The sequence below is a fragment of the Aptenodytes patagonicus genome, chromosome 3 (genome assembly GCF_965638725.1).
Source record: "Aptenodytes patagonicus chromosome 3, bAptPat1.pri.cur, whole genome shotgun sequence".
NCBI lineage: Eukaryota > Metazoa > Chordata > Aves > Sphenisciformes > Spheniscidae > Aptenodytes > Aptenodytes patagonicus.
In genome coordinates this window covers 62429480-62454824 of record NC_134951.1, presented here as the reverse complement: position 1 = coordinate 62454824, position 25345 = coordinate 62429480, and positions in this window count along the sequence as shown.

Below are 25345 nucleotides of genomic sequence, written 5' to 3'. Positions count from 1 at the left end.
GCTGCAGGCCAGAAGCAAAGTCCCAGGTGGCCTTGGTTCCTGTCTTAGCCGTGGAGGCTGGGAGGCAAGACCTGAAGGGACTGTGAAAACATGGGAACAGCAAGGCAGTGTGGCTGACCCCATGGGAAGACATAAGCTTTTTCCACTGTCGAGTGACCGGTGAGGATAGCCTGCTCCTCCAGTCTCCTGGGCCAAAGACGGATGTCCGTTCCCTGCACAGTGGATTGTGTATCCATCGCCCAGCCCCAAGGCAGGGAGTAGGTGTCATCACTTCCTAAGAGTAGCGGGGAGGGATTGTGCCCTACGCATCAGCAGCACACTTGACAAATCTTTGGAAAGGAGAAGCACACGTTAGCTGTGCCTTTTAAATACAGTGACCTGGAGGCCACACCCAGAACTTGAAGGGGACATGCATTACACTTAAGTGCCTACTCGTGCTCTTTTTTCTGCCAAGTTGACTGGGGCATGAGTCGTGTTCAGCACCTGACCTCGAGCTGGTTACCAAGAAGGATCCACTGATATTTCCAGTCAGGAAAAGTCTGAGGAGGATTAGGTTTTGGAGTCAATTCTTTGGCCTGACCAGCCTACTTGAAACTACTGGAAAACAGACCAGACAGTGGAAAATATAAATGTATTTAAAATTACTGTTATGCAAAAATGGAAACATGGCAATTTTATTTTACATTTATTTGTAAATGAAGCTCATTTGTAATAAATTAAGCACGTTCAACTTGCCCTAGATCCCACAGGTCCTAGAGAAAGAGCAGGAGACAATCATACCAGGCAGTAAAGTGGCAAGCTGAGGTCCCCAGGCCTGTGTAGTTCCCTCCTGCAGCTCATCTGTGGGAGCCATCCTTTCTTTCTTTCTTTCCTTTACACCCCGATTTTCCTCTCTCACGTCTGCCCTCCTATTCCCGTTTTATCCCTCCTTACGTAACACCTGTGCTGGAAAAAATAATGTTCCGACCTTTCCAGAGCTCCAAAAGGAATTATTTAATCAAAATATTGTAAAAATTGCTAATGTAAACAGGAAGAGAAGTTTTTAATTAGACATAGGAGAAAAAGCAGATTAGCCCCAGGATCTCTTGTGTGGAGATCATTGGGCCATTACGGCAGCTATTTTCCTGATGTCTGCGTGGACCAAAGCCAGCTACTTTTTGCTCCTGCTGAAGAATCAGGTTAATCAAAACGATGACAGCAAAATGGACAGAGAGCAGGATTCATCCAGGCCTCTTTGTCTAAACTCCAGATGGAATTAGAAAGTTAAAGCACAGACAGCATGTCCAGGATGGCCGGGCCCTCATGTGACAAGCCCTGTCTAAAAATCGTTCCCGTTAATTTGCAACTGTCAATCACCTCAGCATTCTGCTCCGAAACAATGGCTGGCCCTGGATCACAGCTTCTCCCCATCTCCTCGCACCAGCACAGCAGAGAATTAGGGATTTTTTTTTTTCTTGATTAGTAAAGACTTCTTGGTGCAGTGCAACTGGCTTGGTGCAAGAAAATAAGCTGCTTGAAGGCCAAGTGACACTTTACACAGACTCACGCCCCCACCCCTTAATAAAGAACTAAAACAATTTAATGGATTACATTTAGTGGCTGCGTTTGGTCTGTGTGAATAACAAATTTTTCAGCTTGGCACCCAAATAAAAAAGAAATGGGAGCAGGAGGGAGGAAGTTGGTTTGAAGTGAAGTTAAAAGCAAGGGAAACACAACCCAAGATTCGCCACCCCACTGGAGAAGAAGGAGACAGTGGCATCTCTGTTTCACCCAATAGCTCATGGGTGGCTGCTCTCTCCCAGGATGACCCTACCTGCATGTAGGCTGAATGTGGGTTCCAGTCTCTGCTTCAGTTATTATAAGGAGAAGCGTCACCAGGAGAAATTGAGAACACCTTTCCTTAGTTGTCTATAACCCACTGCTTTCTGCACTTCCTTGCAGGGGGGGTGGTAGCTGAGTTCAAAGTCAAACAAGTAAAGAAGGGAATGAAGCATGGTCTCATTCTGGTTTTGGAGAGTGCCCTGACTGAAGATATAGGGCAGATAGGAGATGACAGCAAGTTCTTCTGCAGCTTTGTGTCTTGATCATCTGTATTCCCTGGGAGAAAATAGTACAGAAAATTTGACCCAAGTTCCTAGATGGCTTTAGGATGACTAAAAATATACATTTGAAGGCACGTTTACTATTATCAACAAAAATAATCTCTTGTTGTATTGCTTGTATAAATTTCATGACAATTAAATTTGTATCAATTTCCTATGCAGAGAATTCACATTTCTTTTTTGCAGCCCACATTACCAGTATATTGAATCTAATGCAAGACTCAAGCACATTTTTTAAATCAAATTACATTAATTTAAGATATGCAGAAACATAAAGAAAAGGATCCAGGAGGAATTTTGAAAAGTCAGAAGATATTATTTGAAATGGCAGCTTTTTTTTTTTTTTAGATACTTAAAATAGTATTTTAAAAGACAAAAAAGTCAAACCAAACATTTCAAACTGACTTCAAAGGAGGTTTTTAGTTTTTTCAAAAAGTTCTAAGAGTTTATATTTCAGTTCCACCTGAACTGAGGATCTTTCCCCAGTTATTCAGTCCAGTAACAAAATTGAAAACCCTTGTTCTTCCCAGCTTTTAATATAACACAAAATAATTTGTCGCCTGAGATTACTTTCCTGAGTATATTACTCCTCTATCTGGGTGACCCAGCCTGAAGACATAAAGCCAGAGTCAGTAGCCATTTCATTTCCCAGCCTTAGGCTGAGTCATTGCCCTGCACATGCTTTGCTTTTTCTGTTTGCCTGTCTAAAGACACATACACACAATATCTAACACGTGTGATACAGTGATGACATCATATGCTATTTTAAAGAATCATACAGAAAAGATTATCTATCATATACCACATGAAACTTGAGTAACTTGAGGATCCATATTTTCCCCTATTATTTAGGCTTTACCCATGAAGTTTGTTGTCATAGGAAGAGGAAGAAACTGTTAGCTACATGAGATTTAATACCAAATTACACTCTCCCACAACCAGTCTTTTGCTAAGAGTATAAGAGAAAAGAGGGGAAATAAAATAGATGAAAAAGGAGGACAAGGGGGTTGAAAAATTACATTACTTCGCTCCTGGGGAATGGAGCTTTTGAAAATGAATGCAGTCATTAACCATCTGGCTTACTAAATAGTTAGCAAAAAGTTCCTCTGAAAGGGCTGGCTTTACATTCGTAACTGCAGTTTATTGGTCCATTGGCACTAGCATGCCTAAACACAAGGGAAAGTCAATACTGTATCATAGCATCGCCTAGCTAACACCTGGAATATATTCTCTGGAGTGAAAACAGCAGGGAACTGACCAGAAATAACCTCTCTCATATTATTCCTTCAATTAGACCAAAACAAGTTTCCCTTTGAAAACTTAATAATAAACACTGCAGGTCATTCACTTGTTTGGAGCCCCTTTGGGAAAGCTGAGCAGATGGGTCCCCTTATCTAGCCCCCTCGCTGTCACAGAGACAACAGCCGCAAATCAGGACAGATATTGATTTTAATTGGAACCAACAGCATCTACATACCGTCTTAATATCCACATCTTCCTGGAAAAAAATACATCTTTTTAAAAGATTGGTTTGTTTTGTCCTGTCAGGTTGATTAGACAGAATGAGGTAATTCTTTGCAAGATGAACAATTATGCCATTTTTCAGGTTCACTGCTTAAGTAGATACACACAGCAAATCCCTAGGCAAACCCGAGGTCCATTTCAGAGCCTTTGTACATACAAGCAGCACAGATTAAAACATTGTTCATCCAAACTGAGGCAGTTATATTCTCATTATCAAACAGATTTGAGGTGTCGTCAGGGTCTCTCCAGTGGTTTTCGCTGAGGCGTAAGTATTCCTTAGTCGTGGGGAGAACTAGCAACACAAAGTGAACATCTACTTAAAATCAAATTATCTGGGACATTTTCACCACCCCCAGGGTAAAAGCAGTTCTCCTCAAAATTCTTGTAAATTCATCAAGCCTGCTATTCCCTGAAGAACCTCAGATGCATTGCTGTTTGCCTATAACAGATGCAAGGAAGCTCTCTCCCCCTGCCCCCCCCCCCCCCCCCCATGCAAATCTCTTTCCCATACGGCATGTTAATTCCCGCGAGGGAGGTGAGATGAACAGGTGCCATGGTTCTTGACTTAATTGCTGCGAAAAGTAGAGCACTAATAATGAGCTGTTCACTAGAGGCAGTTTCCATCCTGGCAAAGGAGCCCTGCCAATCTGGGGGGCGTCAGCCAGGCAGTGGCACTGTCAGCCGGCCGGCTGCTGAAACTGCAGGGGCGGGCAGATTGCGGTCTCGGCAGCGGGCCAGCCCAAGTAGACCTTGCAGGGTTGTCGTTGTCATCGGCATTAGCGTTGTCCTTCCAAAGCGGTGAACAACATCACCCTCCTTCCCCCTGGGAACCATAAGAAATAGCTTTATCACTAAGGGAGTCATCTCAGGGGACCTCTACGGACCCTGCAATAAAACAAGCGGTAGCATGAGAAGGACCGGACCCCTGCCCACGCGTATCCCTATGGAGGCCTTAATGGGGAACGAATTAGACTGGGGAACAATTAGGCATTGCATTAGGAGGCTGGGGTGCAAATGGAGGGATCACACAGGGCTTTCATTATGCCCTTCACTATGGGGCAAAGGACTGTCGCAACATAGGCTGGAGGCAACGTAAAGTCTGTTTCTACCCTGTCTCTGCATACTCCATGCACCGATGGTCACATCTGGGCCTTTTTGGGTATACACCCCAAGGAAAGGCATTCACAGGGAGCCCAGACGCTGACACCTATACGCTCCATATTCCCCAGTTCACGGAGCCGTACTGCAGAAGTAGGAGGCTGCATGCTGCACCTCCCCAAAGGAGAGTGTTCCCTCCGATGTGCCGGGCAGCTCCAGGAGAAATTCTTCCTCCATGAGAAGCATCCTGACTTGGCAGCATAATAGCCTCTCAAGGGAAATGGTATAACCCATGGCTTGAATCGTTTAAAACTAGATTGTAGCAAGTGCCAGCAGATGTAGGGGAGATGACAATCATGCGGGGGGTACAGGGCGGGGGAAGGACTACTGTCCATCTCTGACATTTGTGCTTCCGTGATTGATGAAATCCCCAGCAACAGCTGCCCTTTTGGCTAAGACTCAAAAAATCTAAGGGTTATTAGAGCTTTTTGGAGGGCTGAAAGGGAATGCAGAGATGCAGTGAGTCTCTTGCATCTTGAAAATTGTGTAGCACACTCAGATCACTTCTCCTCTTCACTATATGCCTTTTAATTTCCCCTCATGCCACTCATCTCCAGTCCCCCTGCCAGACTGCCCTGTGAGCTTGGCAAGCTTTGTTTCTTCAAGTGCATGCTTACCCTGCATACAGGTTTTCCCAAGCTCTCACTGCTTCTATTAAAACCCCCCTGGAGATAAACTACAAGCCTAACACTAATCACCATAATAATTTGTTAGAGCATTGCTTTGATCTTTTCTCACCTACCAAGTTAATCCTGTTCTACTCCATCTCCAGAAGTGTTAGATATGATTGCATAACTAATTAACACAAGAGATTGAATTTTAAAGAATGTATGACAGTTTTGATCTCTTGATAAACAAGGAAGTGGGCAAACTTATCACTTCCCAGGAGACTCATAGCAGGCCAGCTATTGCCAGAAAACTAATGTGTAACACGAATGGCTTAGAACAGCACTGCTAAAAGCCAGCAAGTTGTACTGTTGCCCCAACAGTTTCTGTAGAAAACACCATTACTTTTTTAAAACTCACAAATTTGAAATAGTCATATTTTATTCTTATATGTGAAGCATGAATTCTCTTTGATCAGGAAAACCTCAAACTTTTTCAGAGTTTTTATCTCCTTTCAGGATCAATTTCAGTTTGATTTTTACCTCAGAATAACAGTTTTGAGTGTTTTCAGATTTCTTGGTGCGTCATCACTATTTCATTTCGTAGGATGCCTGGCAAGTTACACAGATGAGCTCTCACTGTATTTCTTTGAATAAGTAAGAAAGAGAAGAGAGGGAAAGAGATCACATCTCACACTTTACAACTAGGTCAACTTACACAACTCCTTCTAAAACTTGTTAAGTAGGACTTAGGAAACAGAACCGGAGCCCATTGGATTTATGCACTGGCTTTAGAGATTTTGACATCAGATCACGATAGGTAAAAATGGAACAGGAAACCAGATGAGTGTCTGGGAGCATCAGGAACTACATAACTGGGATTATTAAAGCAGTAAGAGTCTCTGCATGACTGCTTCATGCTGTCACCTGCAATATCTTCGATGTCAGAAGCTTTTGTTGGATGTTAGAAGCCTGTGAGAAGCTATTGATCCAGGGCAATTAAAGGACAGTGCTATTACTAAGAATTTTTTTTAGATTTTGGACACCTATTATTTTGCAGTCATGGTTCCTACCAGGCTGCGGAGAATTTTTCAGGGCAGTTATAGCTGGTATTCGATGGTTACAAAAACAGTGTTAAAAAAGAATTATGACCACTACATTCAACTCACTGTATTATACTCTGACAGTTGAAGTGCAACATTAAAATATTGCTCCAGGAAACAAATAGTTCCTGAAACAGCAGTGTAATCCATACAGCCAGAGATGAGGGTGCCCACGCAAAGGGTATACCGTGCAGGTCTGCTTTCTTATTGGTTCCAGCACATTTTTTACACTGCTTAGAGTAAAGTAGTGGTCTGCATTGCCGTGGTTGCTAGCAAGGTACACTTCTCCTCAGAGTTTAAAACGTTCAATAGGGATTTGGCATGGTTCTCATGCCCAACTGAGACGTGCACAGGATCAGTTTTCAGCAGGAACTAGAGCTCACAAATGCTGCTGAGGGAAGGAAGGGGGCCTGTGGATAAGGGGGGTTAGAAAACGTGTCTCCAGGAAATATTTGCAATTGTCTTCTGTTTTTATTTCCTGCCCTCTCTCTTTCTCTCTCCACCTCCTTCTCTTCTCTCCCCTTCTTTCCTCTCCCTTCCCAAAAGCAGTACATGTCTGTGTGTGTGTGTGCTTGGGCCAAACTGATAGGTTTGATTTTGATGACAGACGTGGACTATGAAATGAAGGAATTCACACAGAAAGATTCTAAAGAGATTTCAAATATGTCTGTTACAATCCCTTCCTTTTTTACTAGAAAAGGGGGGGGGGGGGGGGGGGGCGGGGAGGAGAAAAGCCTAGCTTTTTGGCAGAGGAAATCTTTTGTGTTTCTGTCATCAGAGATACATAATTAAGACCCGAAAATTTTTGCAAGCTTCTCTCCCTATCCTTGGTACCAGCCTTAGCACAGCATGCTACTTCAGGAGCTTCTTGTATGACAAATTGCATAGGAGCAGAGCAATATATCATCAGATCTGACTCATGACCAGTACATTCATCCAAATGGCCAAGTCTACAGATCATTTCAGGGCTCACTAATGTTACAGCATTCAGCGTGCAGAGTGTGATTTATTAATCTGAGGTTTGTTTAAATAAATAGACTTTGCAAACTGCCATCTGCAGACAGATCTCTTCGCATATGGACTCTACTGTACAGTAACATGCACGGCTGAGAAAGAATTCTTACCCGTTTGGCAAACCAGCTGATGTATTTTCTCCTGTTGCTCCTTTACCAGTGAAAAGTACCAATATAAAACTATTGCCTATTTAAGTCACATAAATTTACATTTCATCAGCAGTGGCATAATATTTCTTGTATACACTTTTGCAGGCGAATGGCCAAGTCATTTCCTAGTACTTCATTTCAGTTACTGGGTTAAAACATAGTTCAGCATCACTGATATAAAAAAGCATATACCACTTATTAACGATATACTTGAGTTTAGATAAAGCCCTGAGACAAAGAATAGACAGCCTGTGTGTGGGCAACTTCATTACCACTGCTTGCACCAAATTTGAATTTGACCTCTTGGTCTTTGCAGGGTTATAATGCAATTTAATTCAGTCACTTCAGATTTCATTTGAGGTACCTTTCACTGAGAAAGGAATTTAGTTTCGTGTGTGCTTGAGTTACAGCTGCCAAGAGAAAGTCAGGCAAATGTTCCTCTCATTTATTCCAGTTCAACTTTAACAGAACCCATCGACATAAGCAAGAGGAGAATTTTGTTCATTGTCTCTCCATACGACTATGTGTATCTCATTCTTAATGACTGGAATCAGAAGGAAACTGAGCAAAAATACAGAAAATTGGTCCCTTGGGTCATTTTTAATGATCTACAGAAATAAAGGCTCTGTTAGCTCTTTCTCAATTCTAACCTGATTGATTGCTGATGCTCTTGGAGGAAGAAAGGTGAACCTAATCTATTGCACACACTCTGAGGTGAACACTGAGATAATAATGATACACAAGAAACTGTGCTCCCTGTTAGAGAGGCCTTTTTCTCAGTAATGTTTTTCCTCATTGGCTTCATTACAACTGCTAAAACATGGCTATCATTTGAGAAGTGAGTGAAAAAAGTCCTCCTCATCCTACAAACATTTTTTTCTTTGTCTGGCTACTTTGGGACGTTAGGGAGTTCATTTGCAGGCAGGGCCAAATCCCAATTTCCCTGTGAAGGAGAAAGTTGACATCAGTGAATGTTTAGTGAGAGAAATGACTGCAGATTTGATCTTCTTGTAAACCCTGCAGCATTACAGAGCAGCAGTCCCTGTAAAATCAACTCAGCATTGCCTTACCAGCTAAGTGCTAACTCCAAAGCTTATTGTAGGACACTGACCCATACGGTTAAGTTCACCTGAGCTTGTCTTTATCTGTTCTTTCTAAAGGCTCCCTGCATGATCAAGGAAGAGAAACAGGTGGAGATTTAGACCCCTCTCTGCATTTAGGAATTGGTTAGGATCTAAGTCACACTTCTAACTTTGATCTTCTATGATTGGTGGGAGAAAGGGAGATCCAGCGGGTAGCTCAGGGTATCCATGCCCTCCTTATCCTTTGGAAGCACTTACTTCCAGTTGCTGTATGCTGAAGTAACAGATATTTATCAGCCTGACAAGTTAGTTAGACTTAAATGCAGGCTACTTGACAGCACGGAGGCTCCTGATCTCGGGCCTGTTCTTCCCTTTGCAGTATGATACAAAAGATTAAAAGCCTTCCAGAGGCTTCCTGCTCTATCAGTTGTATTCTCTGGGTTATCTTTGGACAGCCTAAAGACGCTTTTTCAAGCGTTTTGTGCTCTTTCTTGCCTTTACAAATGTAGGCTGTACTCTACCTCTGGTGGTTAGTGCCATTTCTGAGGGGAATGCAAAATCTTTCCCCATGTACTCTGGCATGTATTTGAATGTGCAGAAGGACCAGACTCTTTCATACTTCAGTCTCTGAAGCCTGAGATTTAATTAATCATCTAATTCTTAGTTTGAGTTTTAATTAACATCTAATTCTTAGTTCAGATGAGTAAAAATGCCATGAGTGTTCATTTAGTCATGTTACCTTCTGGCATATTTCCTTCTTCTACCATTCTTCTATCCTCTGGAGTGAAATAGAAATGCAGAAAATAATTCTCTGCATTTTATTAAGAGAGAAGTATTTACTTATTCAGAGACTTGAAAATTTGCTTACTGGTAAGATACACTTCTATGCTTCTGAAAAATAAATAATGAGACTTTTCAATTTTATTATTTTATCCTGAAGGGGAAATATATATGAAAGTAGGATATTGTGTAGGTCTCTGTGTGTGTGTGGTTATGGGTAATTCATTAAAAACACATTCTTCATCCTGCCTGCCCCTGGAAATGTGAAAGGTTAGCCTTTTTAGACTTGCCACCTGTGAGATGAGGGATCACTAGTTCCTTCTTCCTCCCAAGGACCCACAGTGCTCATTCTTGCTATAATGAAGAAGTTGATTGATGGATGTCACCCTCCATGCTGTTGACATCCTTATCTCCCCCTGCTTTATGCAACAGGCATGACCTCCTTCAGCCAGATGGTTTCTGAGTGCTACATCCACTGCTCACTTCCACCACCCCCTCGGCATGCTCACCTTCAGCACACATGCCCATTGGCAGCAACCTATATGTCTGTCTGTCAGTGGCTCTGTAATGAGACCAATTTATTAGGTTACATAATCCTACCTCTCTTTAGGGAAGGGGGAAAAATTGCATAGCGCACTGGAAGAAATCTATCCTGGCTTCTAATTCTCAGGACTGTGGGAAGTAATTTCTTTTTAGTCCAAATAAAAAAAAAAAAAACGTAGAGGTAGGCTGGCATGTTTGAAATTAGTTCACTTCAGGGCAATCTTGCAATATTTTCTTACTATTATGGCTTACTGTTTTACTACATTCAGAAGGGGGTCTGAATCAAAACGCCAGATGCAGACTCCTCTGGGCTTTGTAGAAGGTCAGACCCAACCCAACTGTGTCATTGTTCTCCTGATATGAGTACTGCAAGTCATTTTATCAGCCACTATTGTTTCCTTCAAAAAGTGTACCATTTTGTTATGTTGAAGAACTCTGTTGCTTCATTTAATATTTCATTACTGGACATAAGAAAAGAAGAAGAACCTAGGTAAACCTTCATTGTGATGCTTATTTTACACATAGGATCACAACCTTTGGCTTGTAGTGACAATGCAATGCTACAGGCTTGGATGTGATACACGAATAGAGAATGACGACAACAGGCTAGTCTCTCTGTATACTAGGCACTTTATACAAGATGGTCACCCTGCATAGCCAGGTCCAGCTCCAATAACATGCAATGTAAGTAGACAAGATGAAAAAAAGAAAAAAGACAACAAGGAGTATTCAGGTAAATATTTCAGGAAAAATATTATTAACAACTTGTATGACAGAAATGCCCACAAATTCCAGCGAAGTTCAAGATCCTATTGTGCTAACTGCTTCAGTGAAAGGCAACAACAACAAAACTAAAGTCAGATTCAGGCTGTATAATGTCAGCACCTAAATTTGAAGCATTGTTTCCCTGGGTTTCCCCTAGTAGACAAAGAAGAGCACATCCAGGGGATAATTCAGAGGTTAGGTAGGTTGAAATGCCTTTTAGAGGTGCCTAAGGCTAAGGTGGATCAACCTAGACCTAAAGGACCACTATCCTTCTATAAGAAAAATAAAAAATACATTATATGTGAAAATAATAATCAAAACACAATTTAGAAGCACAACTAAATTTTGGGCTCATTTGTTTTTGAAGGGAAAACAAAAGGTAATGGCCATAACTCTTTAAATATATTTGAAAATATATTCAAAAAATAATTCCTGAAGTTTGTGGCTCAGAAGAGAAACCTTTCTAGCAATAGCTAGTTGAAAACTCTCAAAAGGAAAAAAAAATACTGTGTGTTTTATGTAATAGATATTAAGTGCCCAATGCCCCGCTCAAGAACTACATCTCTTTCCTAAATAAAATGGGCTAGGGGCCATTCTTCCCATCTGTTATAGCAAAGTGGTTTGCATCCAAACTTCCTGTTGGTAGCAGTCTCTTGCTCATTCCTGCTGACTCCTGAACTGTGTCTGGGAACTGTTTGGAAGAGTGTTTTTTGGCACAGGCCAAAACTGGGCTAAAAAGCAGGATAACAAATTAACAGTAGAAGTGATCACATGCCAGTATTCTGGCACTGTTTAATCTACTAGTACAGAGATAGCCAAATTGGCTACAACTGATTTACCTACAGCTAGCTCAAGAGTCAAGCTTTTAACCAAGTCATTCAGCTATAAGACTGGCATATGAAAGCATGGTAAACAGGCCCTAAGATTCCCACAAACAGTCTTACTGTAGAGCACTTTACGTAGCAGCTAAGCAATCTTGCCTCTACCTAAGTCCAGGGTTTCTTTATATGCATAATCCATAACAAAACACTGAGTGGATTAATCTCGTGCACTCCCTTATTAAGTCCTTTTTTGGGCCAAACACTGAATACAAAGCCACAAGCCTGAATGCAACAAGAAATGCAAAGATGCGGCTCCTGGTGTTACTGCTCAAACTCAGGCTACCAGCTCCCCTAGTGGAAAGTTTTCTGCATTGAACTTGAGTCAAGATTTCGTCTATACAAATGCCTGGATCATGAGCTTACAGAGACACAAAAATAACCAGAGCACTCACTAACCCCAGAGGGCATTGATGCTGCATTACCATCCATTCCTTGTCAGACTTAACATATTTATTATACAGAACATCTTTGGGAAAGGAGCAGACATCATAGTGATTGGTGAACAAAAGCAGAAAAGAATAAACACAGTACAATGGATATCACTCGTGCAGAGTAATTCATCTAACATACAGAAACAAGGGAAATATCCCCAATCAAAACTATCTGCTCCTTAAGCCTAAACATTCAATAACTTCCCAGCTTTGGAATGTATGTGCATCTCCTCCCTGGGTTTCCTGTGGTTTACATTATCATTTGCAAGGTATATTATGACAAGTTATTTACTTTGGGCCATAGCCCTGAGGCATTTGAGTGTCTTTCCTTTCAAAGAATGTCATAAATAAACATGAATAATCTGCATAAAGGGAGATGACTTTATCTTATAACGAGTCAGAAGAGCAGGCTATGCTCCTCCATGCACAATTCCCTACGTATATTTCCTTTTGTCTGATCATGAAGGCGGTAAGCTTTTCTGTGCCTGTTAAATAAATAAACAAACCTTTCCTGTTATATTGTACAGCACTGCATTCACATTCAAACAGCAAGATGTTCACTTAAGTCAAACAGTTTCTACCAACAAAAGCTACTATTTCACTGTCAACATTATTTTTTCTATGCTATGCTAACAGATGAATAATTGTGCAGCCAATAAACAAGCAATTCAGTTTAAAACCAGTAGCACTTGTCAAACAACAGTTCCTTAACACCACTCTCTGACATGCCCCAGCATTACCTCATGAGGCTAGAGACAGGGGACAAGGAAGGCTTTTAGATTAAACAACAGAGACTCACCATAGCCTATCTCCCCATATAGCAGAAAGAAAGGCAAAAATAGTTAGACATGCTGATTGCATTGTTATAACTTAAATTGTATTCAGATGCGAACTCTGACGTGCCAAAAACTGTAAGAGCTGAGCATGAAAGATCAGAAAAGTGACATCTGGTATTGGATGCCCCTCCAGACATGACTAATACCATTGGTATTGTGTAGGCTTTGCCCTTCCTAATTTAATAGTCAAATGTAAAGATTAGGCCCCCACAGCTCCTATAGTATCACGAGAGACTGTTTTACTGTATGTCTATATAAAATTCCCTACTGTCCTTCTCCATGGATCTCCACAGATGGGCTGACTTTTAATAGGCATGTATATCTTTCATATTGCTATGGACAGTTCATCTCATTACTTCCAGCTGGTGGATTTACAGCTGAACCATATGACTCCATCCATTATTAGTGGGAAACAAGGGAAATTTGACCACTAAATATTGATTTTATGCAAGAGCAAACTTTTACTGCACAGTATGTGACATATATATGCAGCTAGGCCCACACTTCATTTTCATTAAAGCTGGAGTTAGAGCTGTAGATTTCCAGTGTATTATTAACAGTACAGTCCAAGTATTTTTAAGTCTTTGACTTTCATGAATATCATAAAGCAGCCAGTATTAAGAATTTAAAACTTTATCCTTCCCTGAAGTTAGTCTCTGAAGTCAGGAACCCAGACCTCTTTTTTTTCTAACCAGGATGATTCTTTCTCTGTAAGTTTAAATACTTGTTGCTGCCACACCAGACTAACTAGTGGTATTTTTTAACTTTTCATATAGCAAAGCAGAATAATAATATGCAGCTTTCCTAGAGCTCTTTGCAGATGTAGGCTTCAAAATATTTTAACCTAGGGAGTGTATTTACCCACCCTTCACAGATGAAGAAATCGTGCTAGGCAAAACCAGCAGGCCTGTTCCAAGTCACAAAGCAAACTGACACAAAGCTAGCAGCAGAAGAGCATCCTGTCATGTATCCTACTCTCTGTGTGACCCAGCTGTACCAATACACGTGTAGATAACATGGTCTTCGAAGCTGTTAACCATGATTTTGTTACATGTCAAGGCATGTGATGGCAGCCCTGAAGGGATGACAGGGGTGACATGGATGACAGCACTGAAGGATCATGGAAATGCTGGTCCACAAGAGAAGCAACATGGAAAAATCTACCATGAAACAACCAGCCAAGGACACAAATTCAAAAGGGCTGGAAATGTGAAGGTCAGTGTGACATTTCACATGAGGAAGACTTTACCTATTTTAAAATTACTTTTATATTTATTTATTTACTTTATACTTACTTTATTACTTTTATAACAAAAATATGGGTGCAGCTAACCAGACAAGCTTGGGCACAAAATTAGAGTGAGTTGAAATACCATGATAACTCTCTGCAAACACTTACTCCACAGTAAGTGGGCAACAGCTTAAAAAAAGGCCCCAAAACACAAAGACTCAAGTTTTGTCACTTCATTGGTGTGGAGTAGTACACCGCCTCTAACATGTAAGGTACAACACATGAGCCTTGCTCACAGTGTGTTAACATTGACCTTTTTTTTCCTGTAATAGAATAGTGCAATTATTCTTTCTAGTATCTGCTGTAGGAACAGCTTACATTCACTTGGATATGAATTTGCTCCGTATATGACTGTGAGCCACTAGATTTCACACCAAGTCATTTAAAACTGATATCTGAAAGCCTGTTAGCAAACCATAAAAAGCATACACAGATGACCCAAAACATTATCTACGCATTGAATAGAAACTCCATGTTGAATCAGGCAGGCTTAACCTGAATATTATCCATACTGAAGGACAGAAGAGAGAACAAACCTTACGATTCAGAGGTTCGCTTTGGTTTGGCTAAGGACACAATATTTGAATGTTCATTTGGGTTTCATCCAGACTGCCTGACCATCTTTGATCTTCAGAACTAGCCTGGAAGTCTTGCAAAAACAGGGTATTCTTGTGAAACTTCCAGTAATTTCTCTTTCTGGTTGGGCTTGAAATACCGTAAAAGTAGTCTTTTTTTGTGGTATTTCACTGGGTCGTTAAACTCCAAGCACAGTGTCAGTGCTCAATAAATAGTACATAAGTATAGTCTTTCAACACTTCCGTTTCCAATCCTGATCAGACATGGGAAGTAAAGAAAAGTGAAAAACCAAAAGAAACGGTCAACTCAAGACTCAAAATGTCTTTAACATTTGGGCTTTTGTGGTTTTGAAGCCAGAAAAGGAGGACCCATGGCTGCTGTGCAATAACACAGTCACCGCCATCACTGGAGGAAAAAAGATGGGTTTGCTGGCCATGGTCAGAAAAGAGAGGATGGTTGTGTACCACATGGGAGAGCCCTTCCAAAATCCACGCTAATAACGGGGTTGAAGTTTTAAGCTAGTGCTCTGAATGACAAAACATAACCCTTATCTTTTAGCAACCAAAAGTTCTCAAGCTTAAAAGTCAAGCAGAACTTTTGAGTCCTTTAGGTTCTTGATGTTTTCTTTATTTTCAATGCCTTCTATCATATTTTTTAAATCTTAGCATAAATCTCGGGCTCCTTGTAAACAAAAAGGCAGCTGAGATGACACTTCTTCCTGCCCTTATTACTGATAGGGGTAAGGGAAGGGGGGAGATCTGTGTGACAGCTGGCCACCACAGCCAACCTGATTTCTAAAGAACAAAACGTCTTGAGGTCTCAGACAACAGACATCAGATTTAGGGAGAGGGGTGTGCAAACTGCCCAGGGAAATATCAGCAATTTACATATAACCACATGAGAATTGCTGCTTAAAACTTAAAGGCATGTGATGATTGCATGGAGCAAGCTGGTATTTCTCTAATTTGGAAGTTAGGCATTTTTTATATTCTAGATCTTTATTCTAGGTTCTAAGCAACAAATGTGTCCATTTTTCTTTTGGAACAGAAAATACTGACTTTTTCTCTGATAATAGCTCAAATCAGAAAGAAAAACACGAAAAACTGAATTTTTGCACTTATCTTTCTAGTTACATCAATTTGTTTTTCTGTCTGCTGAAAAAATCTACATCCAAGGAAAATTAAAAACATATGGTTTTAAATATTTTAAGCCATGAATATGAGTCAGTGCTCCTAAATTTTATGATACATTCCATCTAATTAATGTGACAGAATATACTGAAGATATCCATTTATACATATATTATAGAAGATAATAAACCACTCCATAGTTACAGTTAACGTATGCAGAGATATACACACACATACACTTGTACAAATGCAGGTAAATATTACACCTATTCTATAGGTTACTTATATATACTTGTATTGCACTGAAAGCAAAAATACATCATGTTATAATTTTTCTTGTACACAGAGGGTAAAAGGAAGATAAATATTCACAAAAATACCTATTTAATTTTCCCTTTTATAAAGGAACATTTTTGACAACCTGACTCCTACAGTAACAGGGCCTATGTTAGTGAGCGTTATATATTTTATATATTTCTATCTTGACTGTCTAGCTTGGGTTTTCTGATGCAGCATGCTCATAATTGTAGCTGAATATTGACATGACTCAACACCCTGGAATAAGCTTTGGTGATTAAAACTGTGTAGCACAGTAGACTGTCTACTCCCATGTGAACACAACAAAATATTCATTAACTTTGAATTTTTCACATGCAAGAAAAGAAAAGCCTCAGTTCCAAATGGTCTCAAGAAAGGGTGTGAGTGGTTTAGTAGTTTAAGTCCTGCGGTCTTTTGGAAACAAAGGATGTGACTAGATGAGCTCCAAGGAATCTATTTGCAGAAGTTTAAAATATCCCCACCTTGTCACTTCACCTGTCACCTTGAATTACCCATCCCACAAGAAAGTATGCCGTTCTCTAGCCTGTTTATCAGAGTGTTCGCTATCTCAGCCTAAACCCACTGCCATTACAAACTTCAGTTACCAGACTTTGCACTGCGGCAGGCATATCGTGCACGCTTGCCTTATGCTGCTGACTCTGCTGCCGGGGCACTGCACTCAGGCAGGAGGGCAGCAACCAGCAGCCAGGAGACAGTCACAGCCTGAACCACTTCCAGCAGAGTCTTTGGAGTATATCTGACTGTGCCCTTAGGCTTCTCCATCGCAACATTTTGTGATTATGGAATACCATCCACTTTGTGTCATCTTATTTCTACACAAAAGAGTTCAAATCTGTTTTATTATTCTTCATTGGGAAATCCTTCTGTGCTTCTGAGCACCCATGTTCCCCACTTCTGTACCCTACATCCCCTTTGGTGTGGAGGAACAGGGCTCCACACACTGTTTCACAGGGGGCTACACCATGGTCTTCGTCATACAGTGGAAGAACAAAGTCGCCAGCTTCATTCTCCATGAATGTGCACTGAACTGATACTTTTCTTTCTCTCAAGACCTCATTCCTGAATGGGAATAGTCAACTCAAAGGTTATCATTCTATAAATAAAGTTAGGGTTGTTATTTTTCCATGCATGTCACTTTATGTTTACCTATATTGAATTTTTTGCTGCCATTTATTTCTCCATCGCTCAGTATTGTGTGACCCCCTTTAGTTTTTTGAAGACGGCTTTACTACATTAAATGTCATCAGCAAACTTTGTTGCCTCACTGCTCACCTCTTCCCTGAATTATCTGTGAAATCCATGCCTGGGCCCGTGCTGCTCAGGCCCAAGCACATATTACTGTGGCACTTTGGTATGAAAAGTGACCTTTTATTCCTATCCATTGCTTTCTAACTTTTAACCAGTTTTTTATCTGTGTGAAGATCTTCGTTCTTATCCTATGGTAGCTGTGTTTCCTTAGAAGCTTTTGGCGAAAGACACTGTTACAATTGAAGCATGCCAATTAAACAATCCACTCTAGAAAAAGAAATGTATTTAAACATGTGTTAACCAAATTAAATGAAACTTCAGAAAAGCTTTATTTTGAATTCTATCTTATTAGCCAACAGCAAAATCATAGTGCCTTACACCAGACATTTAGAGCACGTTAACACGTAACGACTAATGTACAGGAACACCCATTTTTTTCATCAAGTCTAGACAAAATCTTTTTTTGGAAATGCCATGCTAGAATACCAGTCACAGCAACCTCACTATTAACTTGGGATGTGTCACATAAGTTGTGTGTGTTCATCCTGAGCACTTATACTTTTGCCATTTCCAGTGAACAACACATTTCTAGTTCAGAGTTTTGTAATTGCCAGGCTGACTAGTGAGTGGTGAGGACAAGCCTGCATCACCAGCTGATTATATAATAGGAAACACATGAAGCGATTTTAGTTTATTATTTCTTCACTTGCCAACATGACTTTGGTGCAACTAATAAAATAAGGAATATTTCTCTGTGTTCTTTATTATGAACTAAAAATTTAAAAAACACTTTTTAATGTAAAATGAAAGAGTTATTATTCCTTGGCCAAGCTGGCATATACCAACTTGTCTTCCTACTTCTGGTTTTAATAGAAAGGAAAAGGGACATATTACTTTCATAATAACTTAATTACCTTATGGGCCAGGTCCTTCCTCCAATTTGTGTAGTAACTGCCTACAGTACTACTACTGTAGTAATTTCAAAATTAGGGAAGTGATCGTGCCCCTGTACTCGGCACTGGTGAGGCCGCACCTCGAATACTGTGTTCAGTTTTGGGCCCCTCACTACAAGAAGGACGTTGAGGTGCTGGAGCGTGTCCAGAGAAGGGCAACGAGGCTGGTGAGGGGTCTGGAGAACAAGTCTTATGAGGAGCGTCTGAGGGAACTGGGGTGGTTTAGCCTGGAGAAAAGGAGGCTGAGGGGAGACCTCATCGCTCTCTACAACTACCTGAAAGGAGGTTGTAGCGAGGTGGGTGTCGGTCTCTTCTCCCAAGTAACAAGCGATAGGACGAGAGGAAATGGCCTCAAGTTGCGCCAGGGGAGGTTTAGATTGGACATGAGGAAAAATTTCTTTACTGAAAGAGTGGTTAAACATTGGAAGAGGCTGCCCAGGGAAGTGGTGGAGTCCCCATCCCTGGAGGTATTTAAAAGACGAGTAGATGAGGCACTTAGGGACATGGTTTAGTGGGCATGGTGGTGTTGGGTTGACGGTTGGACCCGATGATCTTAGAGGTCTTTTCCAACCTCAATGATTCTATGATTCTATATTTGAGTGTAAAAATGTGCTAGTCTAAGGAGCATCTTACTTGCGACTTTTAAATACTTCTGTCAGACCTCCCCCCCAAAAAAAAAAGCATGAATTCTTTAGCTCCAGAAAATTTATATTCTTTAAATTGGCTTTACTAAACCTCTAATCACTCAGTGCCAGTGAAATTTTACAGGTCTTAGTTATAACTCTCTTCCTATGACCCCAATAACCTGTGAATTTCCATGTTTTCCAGCAGATCTAATTTCTGTGACTAAAAGCAAAGTAGTTCACGAGTTTCATGTCGCATTGTAATAGTTTCCAAGCAATTGTGATTAATTTGCTGTGATAGACAGTTCAATTTTTTTGTAACTTTGCCCTCAGTAGGATAAAACATCAGAGTGGTTTACACTGCTGAGCCATAATGCAACTATTCCTTCTGGTTGTGCTGATTTTGCAATCAGAAGTACCAAAGACCACATGTTTCTACTTATAAACTTGGGGTTCTCATAGCTGTAAAGTCCCACGCTATTTCAGATAATGCACAGGGTATTTAAATAAGGTACAGTGGCTGAATTTGCCTTTCCGCGAGATCCACGTTCAGAAGCTTCTCAGGCAATGTTTATGGTTTTACTACAATCTCAAAAGATATATTGGGTCTGCTACTTTGGGTGAAGGAGATCATTATATCACCCTCATATCAAGCTTGCATTTTAGACAAATGCTTTTGGTCTTTCTCCGTGGTTGGAAACATAAAATGCTGGATGTCCAATGGGCCACACGGCCACAAAACCCTCACTATTGACAAAGATAGAAAGTAGGTCTAGTCCTTCCACTGGAACAGTTATGATCTGATGAAATAATGACACAGCTTTTCACATGAACTGGGACAGAATTATTTTTAAAAAGGAGCTTCAAAGATATTATAGAGGCCTTCAAACCCTCCATAGACCACTGGCAATCCACAGAGAGTCAGCTGTTATTCTCATTTCCAGCTAAGAGAAACAAAACAGATGGGAGGAGATTAAGAACAAAAGCAGAAAATGCAAGTGTTTTGTTTTTCAGAAAGGGAAAAACATTTATTACACTCAATACAGTAAAAATGCATAAATACTTTCCTAGTATTAATTTTTCTGTGTAAGCAACCACTGTCATTGCCACAGGGGTATTATGTGAGTGTGCATAACAAAGGAGGCAGCACACACAGTTCTGAACGGGAGGGGACCCGGTACTGGATACCAGCTCTTTTACAAAGAGATTATCCACATTAATAAATGTTTTAGCACCCCTCCCAATGGAATTTGAAGAGAATTTTTAATATCAGTAATTTCCCAGACAAAATCTTAGTGGCTTACTATGCCCAGTTTGGGGTAATGAAAATTTAATTTCCTTAAATTCTTCCGTGCCCAATTTTCCTTCCTCCATACTGAGAAAAAATGAAAACCAAATAATACTTATGTAAAAGCATTCTATCACTTTAGCCGTGAGAGTTGTAAAGACCAAACATTAAATAGCAAATGCTATTTAGCAATGGGGAAACCAGTCTAAACAAGTTAACGGAATCTTGTTGCAGTCTCTGACAGAGTGATCAATGGTGAGGATGTGGCATATAAAACTATTTGTTAAAAAATGCAGCTTGCTGGGATTTTGTGTGGGATAGCACGTAAGCTGCAAATATCAAGTGTAACCTCTTGTCTTAGGCTACAGGGCACACGTCCCATTGGGACTTCTGTGTTCAGCTGCCAACCACTCAGACTTTCATACTATAATGCTATCCTGTATCTAAGGCATAGTCCATTTAGGAGTCTCTAACATTCTTCAGTTTATTCCAATTGCATTTAGTAGCTGTAAAAAGCCACTGCGGCACAAACCAAAGAGAAAAACACAGATCCTGCAGACTATAAAAACTAATGCCTTCTGTCTCGGATTTTCCAGAAACACTGATGATTCTGAATGACTTTTTTTCCATAAGTGTCTATCTTTGGACACTCAGAAGCCGAAGTAGCCTGGGTCATAAAATTCTTCTGAACGCCAGCTGAAGTTTTTTTTTTTCTCCAAGCTTCACAAGATAAACTTCTGATTTGATTTTACAAGAGTTGTCACTTTTGGTGGCCTATGAAACTTTTGATGTCAAGGGCTTTAAGACTACGGGGGTTTTTCAAGTTTGTTTTTTTTTTTTTTCATTTTGGAAACTGAGGTGAAGAGTGTTTATGAAGTGAAATACATCACCAGGACTACTGGAGGATGTCAACCAATGTTATCTTTTCTCTGTCTCAGTGAGATGCTGCTGCTGGACTCTAGAGTCTTGTTCTGGAGCCCAGCTGGTTCATGGGTCTGTCCACTGTGTGAGGAAGCATGAAACCACTGACCCTGGTGACTTGGGATCTCTAGTGAATTAAACCGTGCCAGGAATTGTTCCTGGGCATTGAAACTTGATTGTCCACAAAATAGCAGAACAATCCCGGGAACATTTTTGCCGGAGACAGCTGCTATTTTCCCAAACAATTCTAGTGTATGGTCTGGAAATTAGCACGCCCTACATAATGTTCCCAACAGGTAAACTGGAGGTAGCTATCCTGCGATGGAGAGTAAGAGGTCTTTACAATATGGATATGGGCTTTTCCATGCCATTTGGCTTTAATGCCAGAGAATGACCCCAAGAACACTTAATTTACCAGAACAGACTTAGCCAGGGAAACCACTGTTCCTGCTCTGCTGGAATCCTGTCCATGGTTCAATTACAATTCCTCAAACCTGGGATGTTTTTGCAAAAGATTTCAGCTTCAGTAAATCAGTATTTTCTCATGAAACTATTTCATCAAAAGACTTCCAAACCACTTTAGCCATTTGTATTTTCTTACCACAGCCCAGGAAGAGCCTTGAATCATTTAACCCCAAGAACTCACGTGCAGATGCGGCCACAGAAAGCAGATAGTGAAAGTCAGAGGCAGAATGAGTACTTTTTGTCTGAATTCAGTTAATACTCAGCCACTTAATCTTGTTATAAACATTTTCCTATTAAAAATCTCTACCTTCTCCCAGTAATGGTGGGATGTGAGCAAACTATTTCCAGGATTAAATAAATGAAAATAGGTGGAAGTTCTTAGGCCTTTTTTTGTTAAGGAGTATTTCTAGGATTCTCATAATTCTTGTTGCTTTACTTTGACTCCCTTTAGTACCTCAGCTTCCTTCTAGCATTGTTATGATAAAGTCTGAGCACAACAGTCAGTAACTAATTCAGCTAATACAGTTCACATAGGTAATACAATTTCTTATTCAGCTGGAATGTCCTCTGGTTAGCACATATAAGCATAATACCCTCTGCCATTGCAATGGTAACTTCTGATCAACTCTTTTCTGTATTTTTTCCAGAATACAGTCCCTCCTTTTACAGGATGTTCTTTATCTCTAATAAAGCTTTCTGTTCAGCTGTGTAAACAAGTCTGGTGTTTAAATGAACTGACTTTCAACTACACATGAAGGTCTCTGCTTTTCACAGTACCACTAATTTTTGTGCTATAAGGTAATATCACTTGAATCAACTCATTAGAGTCTTACCTGAAGTAGGATGGTGTCTGCTAGAGACATTTCTATAGAAATGGTTACCAGCCTTATTAACAGCACTATCTATAGCATATGCACAGGATAGTACGGTATTCAGCCCAATAACCAATATTCAACTGCTTCTCATCTTTAAAGGAAACAGAAAATTGCAGGTTTCATTTGTGGTAACATGGCCTCACTCAGTTCAGTCTGTGTTTGTGCTTAAAAGGAAACTACACTGAATTAACATACAGTTTTCACACAATTTGAGAGGAGGCCTCTTCAAATGGATTCTGAAGGAATACAGGAGGTCACCCATGTGTTAATGGAGCAGATACTATAATCTTTAGTCAGGATGGCGGATTTTGAACCTGAACATAACTGAAGAGAACAAAAGCCATGTGGACTTCCACTGCAAATCTCCTAGAGGTGTTATTAAGTGCTTTTGTTTTTCCTCAGTGACATCTAACTTTAAGAGCAAACTAAGTCATCTTGGATAGAATAGGGCTATTTGCAAGAAGCAAAAGATTGAAAGCAAAATTTTCAATCACAGCTACGAAGAGTAAATCCTTCCTTCAGGCAGGAAAATTTCTACAGTTGCTTCCATCATCTATTTGCCAGCTCAGATGCAACGTCTTCTAAAGTTTAACTTAATTCTGGTCTCTAAATGTTGGTTCAATAGAGGCATTCTCCAAATGTCCTGATTTTACTACGTCTATTCCCCCATCCACCTCTCTCTCTATTTTTCTGACATCTACAGATGAATTTTCTCCTTTGTAGTACCACTGGTGTGGAGTGGGCCACAGAAACACTCTGAAGCTTGTCTGTTCAATAACAATTAACCACTTGCTTCTGGCAACCTGGATTTCCTGGCACAAAACATCTTGTCAGCACTGAATAAACCATTATTGACTGCAGTCTTCAAAGGATTGATATCACAGATAGCCATCAAACAAGCACTCCATTGGCATCCTGAAATTGTTAAAGTTTCCACTGCTATAAAATCTTCAGCTCCCCAAGTACCTGCCACTGAGGCTCCAAAATTGCCTGTCCAAAATGCAATTTTTGTCTTCTTTACTTTGTTTTTTGGCATTAACCCAGTGAGTCCTGTAGCAACTTTTCTGCTTTTCAGTAGTTCTGCAGAGTAATAACATTTCTAATCATATTTTTGTATCAGCAAAAATTACACAATGAAGACAGTAAAAAACAATAGAAGGCTATTTTTGCTTATATAGCTTCTTTTCTATATTTTTTCCCAATAGGGACAGAGCAATCTCTACATACAGAAGGAGAATATGGAGAGGGAATGATAAAGGTCCAATATAGCTTTACTGGAATGGGACAAAATTAAAAATGTAAGGGGAATTTTGGGGAAGTTCTGAAAGGAGGGTGGTGCTGTAGATGTAGAACGTAGATGGTGTCTGAGTTTTTTGCCTTGCCCTCCATCAGAGAAGCAGAGCTTTCTACATTTCAATATGTAAATAAACAGATCTCCGCTGAAATAATTGATTTATATTCTTCTCTAACTAGATGACTCTAGAAGATTTAGAGTTCTTTGAGTGCTGGTTGAGACAAAAGGATGTTATACAGAGCTCCTGTGTCAAACTTACAGCTTTATAACTAGCCCTCTTGTCATGACCACAGCATCACTCACAGTCAAAGGGAAAGCATGATTTGTGATTAGAATTTCAGAAGCCATCATTTAATCTTCCCTGTTTCCGCCCTTCATCATGGTACCTAAAGGCAGACTGTACAAATTACTTCCTTTGCCAGACCATCTTTGGACTATAATATATCACACAGTTTGAAGTACAACAACTTCATTCTTTCAGGCGTTCCTCATCCCATTCATGTGGTTCATTTCAGACGGGTTCAGCTGCATGGACGGTCTGCACGGCTGGAATGTAAACAAGGAGGGCTTGGCGGGTGAGGCAGAGGAAGGTGAAGAAGCAAGCTCCAGAGATTGTGCTGGGTAATATGGAACAGGCCCGATATGATTTTAATTAGAGCACATGCCACAGGATCATTTACTGACAAAAAATATTCAAGGACTCATGGGTTAGAAACCTCTGTTTAGAGGAAACTTCTCTGCCCTAGGCTGCTTCAGTGCGCCCGAGTCTTTCTGGCATGATAGTCACTTTCTACTCAACTCCTGTCACTAATCAACATGGAAGCTAGGCTAGGGAAGTGATCTTCCCCCTGTACTCGGCACTGGTGAGGCCACACCTCGAATACTGTGTTCAGTTTTGGGCCCCTCACTATAAGAAAGACATTGAGGTGCTGGAGCGTGTCCAGAGAAGGGCAACGAGGCTGGTGAGGGGTCTAGAGCACAAGTCTTATGAGGAGCGGCTGAGGGAACTGGGGTTGTTTAGCCTGGAGAAGAGGAGGCTGAGGGGAGACCTCATCGCTCTCTACAACTACCTGAAAGGAGGTTGTAGCGAGGTGGGTGTCGGTCTCTTCTCTCAAGTAACAAGCGATAGGACGAGAGGAAATGGCCTCAAGTTGCGCCAGGGGAGGTTTAGATTGGACATGAGGAAAAATTTCTTCACCTAAAGGGTTGTCAAGCATTGGAACAGGCTGCCCAGGGAAGTGGTTGAGTCACCATCCCTGGAGGTATTTAAAAGACATGTAGAAGTGGTGCTTAGGGACATAGTTTAGTGGTGGACTTGGCAGTGTTAGGTTAACAGTTGGACTTGATGATCTTAAAGGTCTTTTCCAAC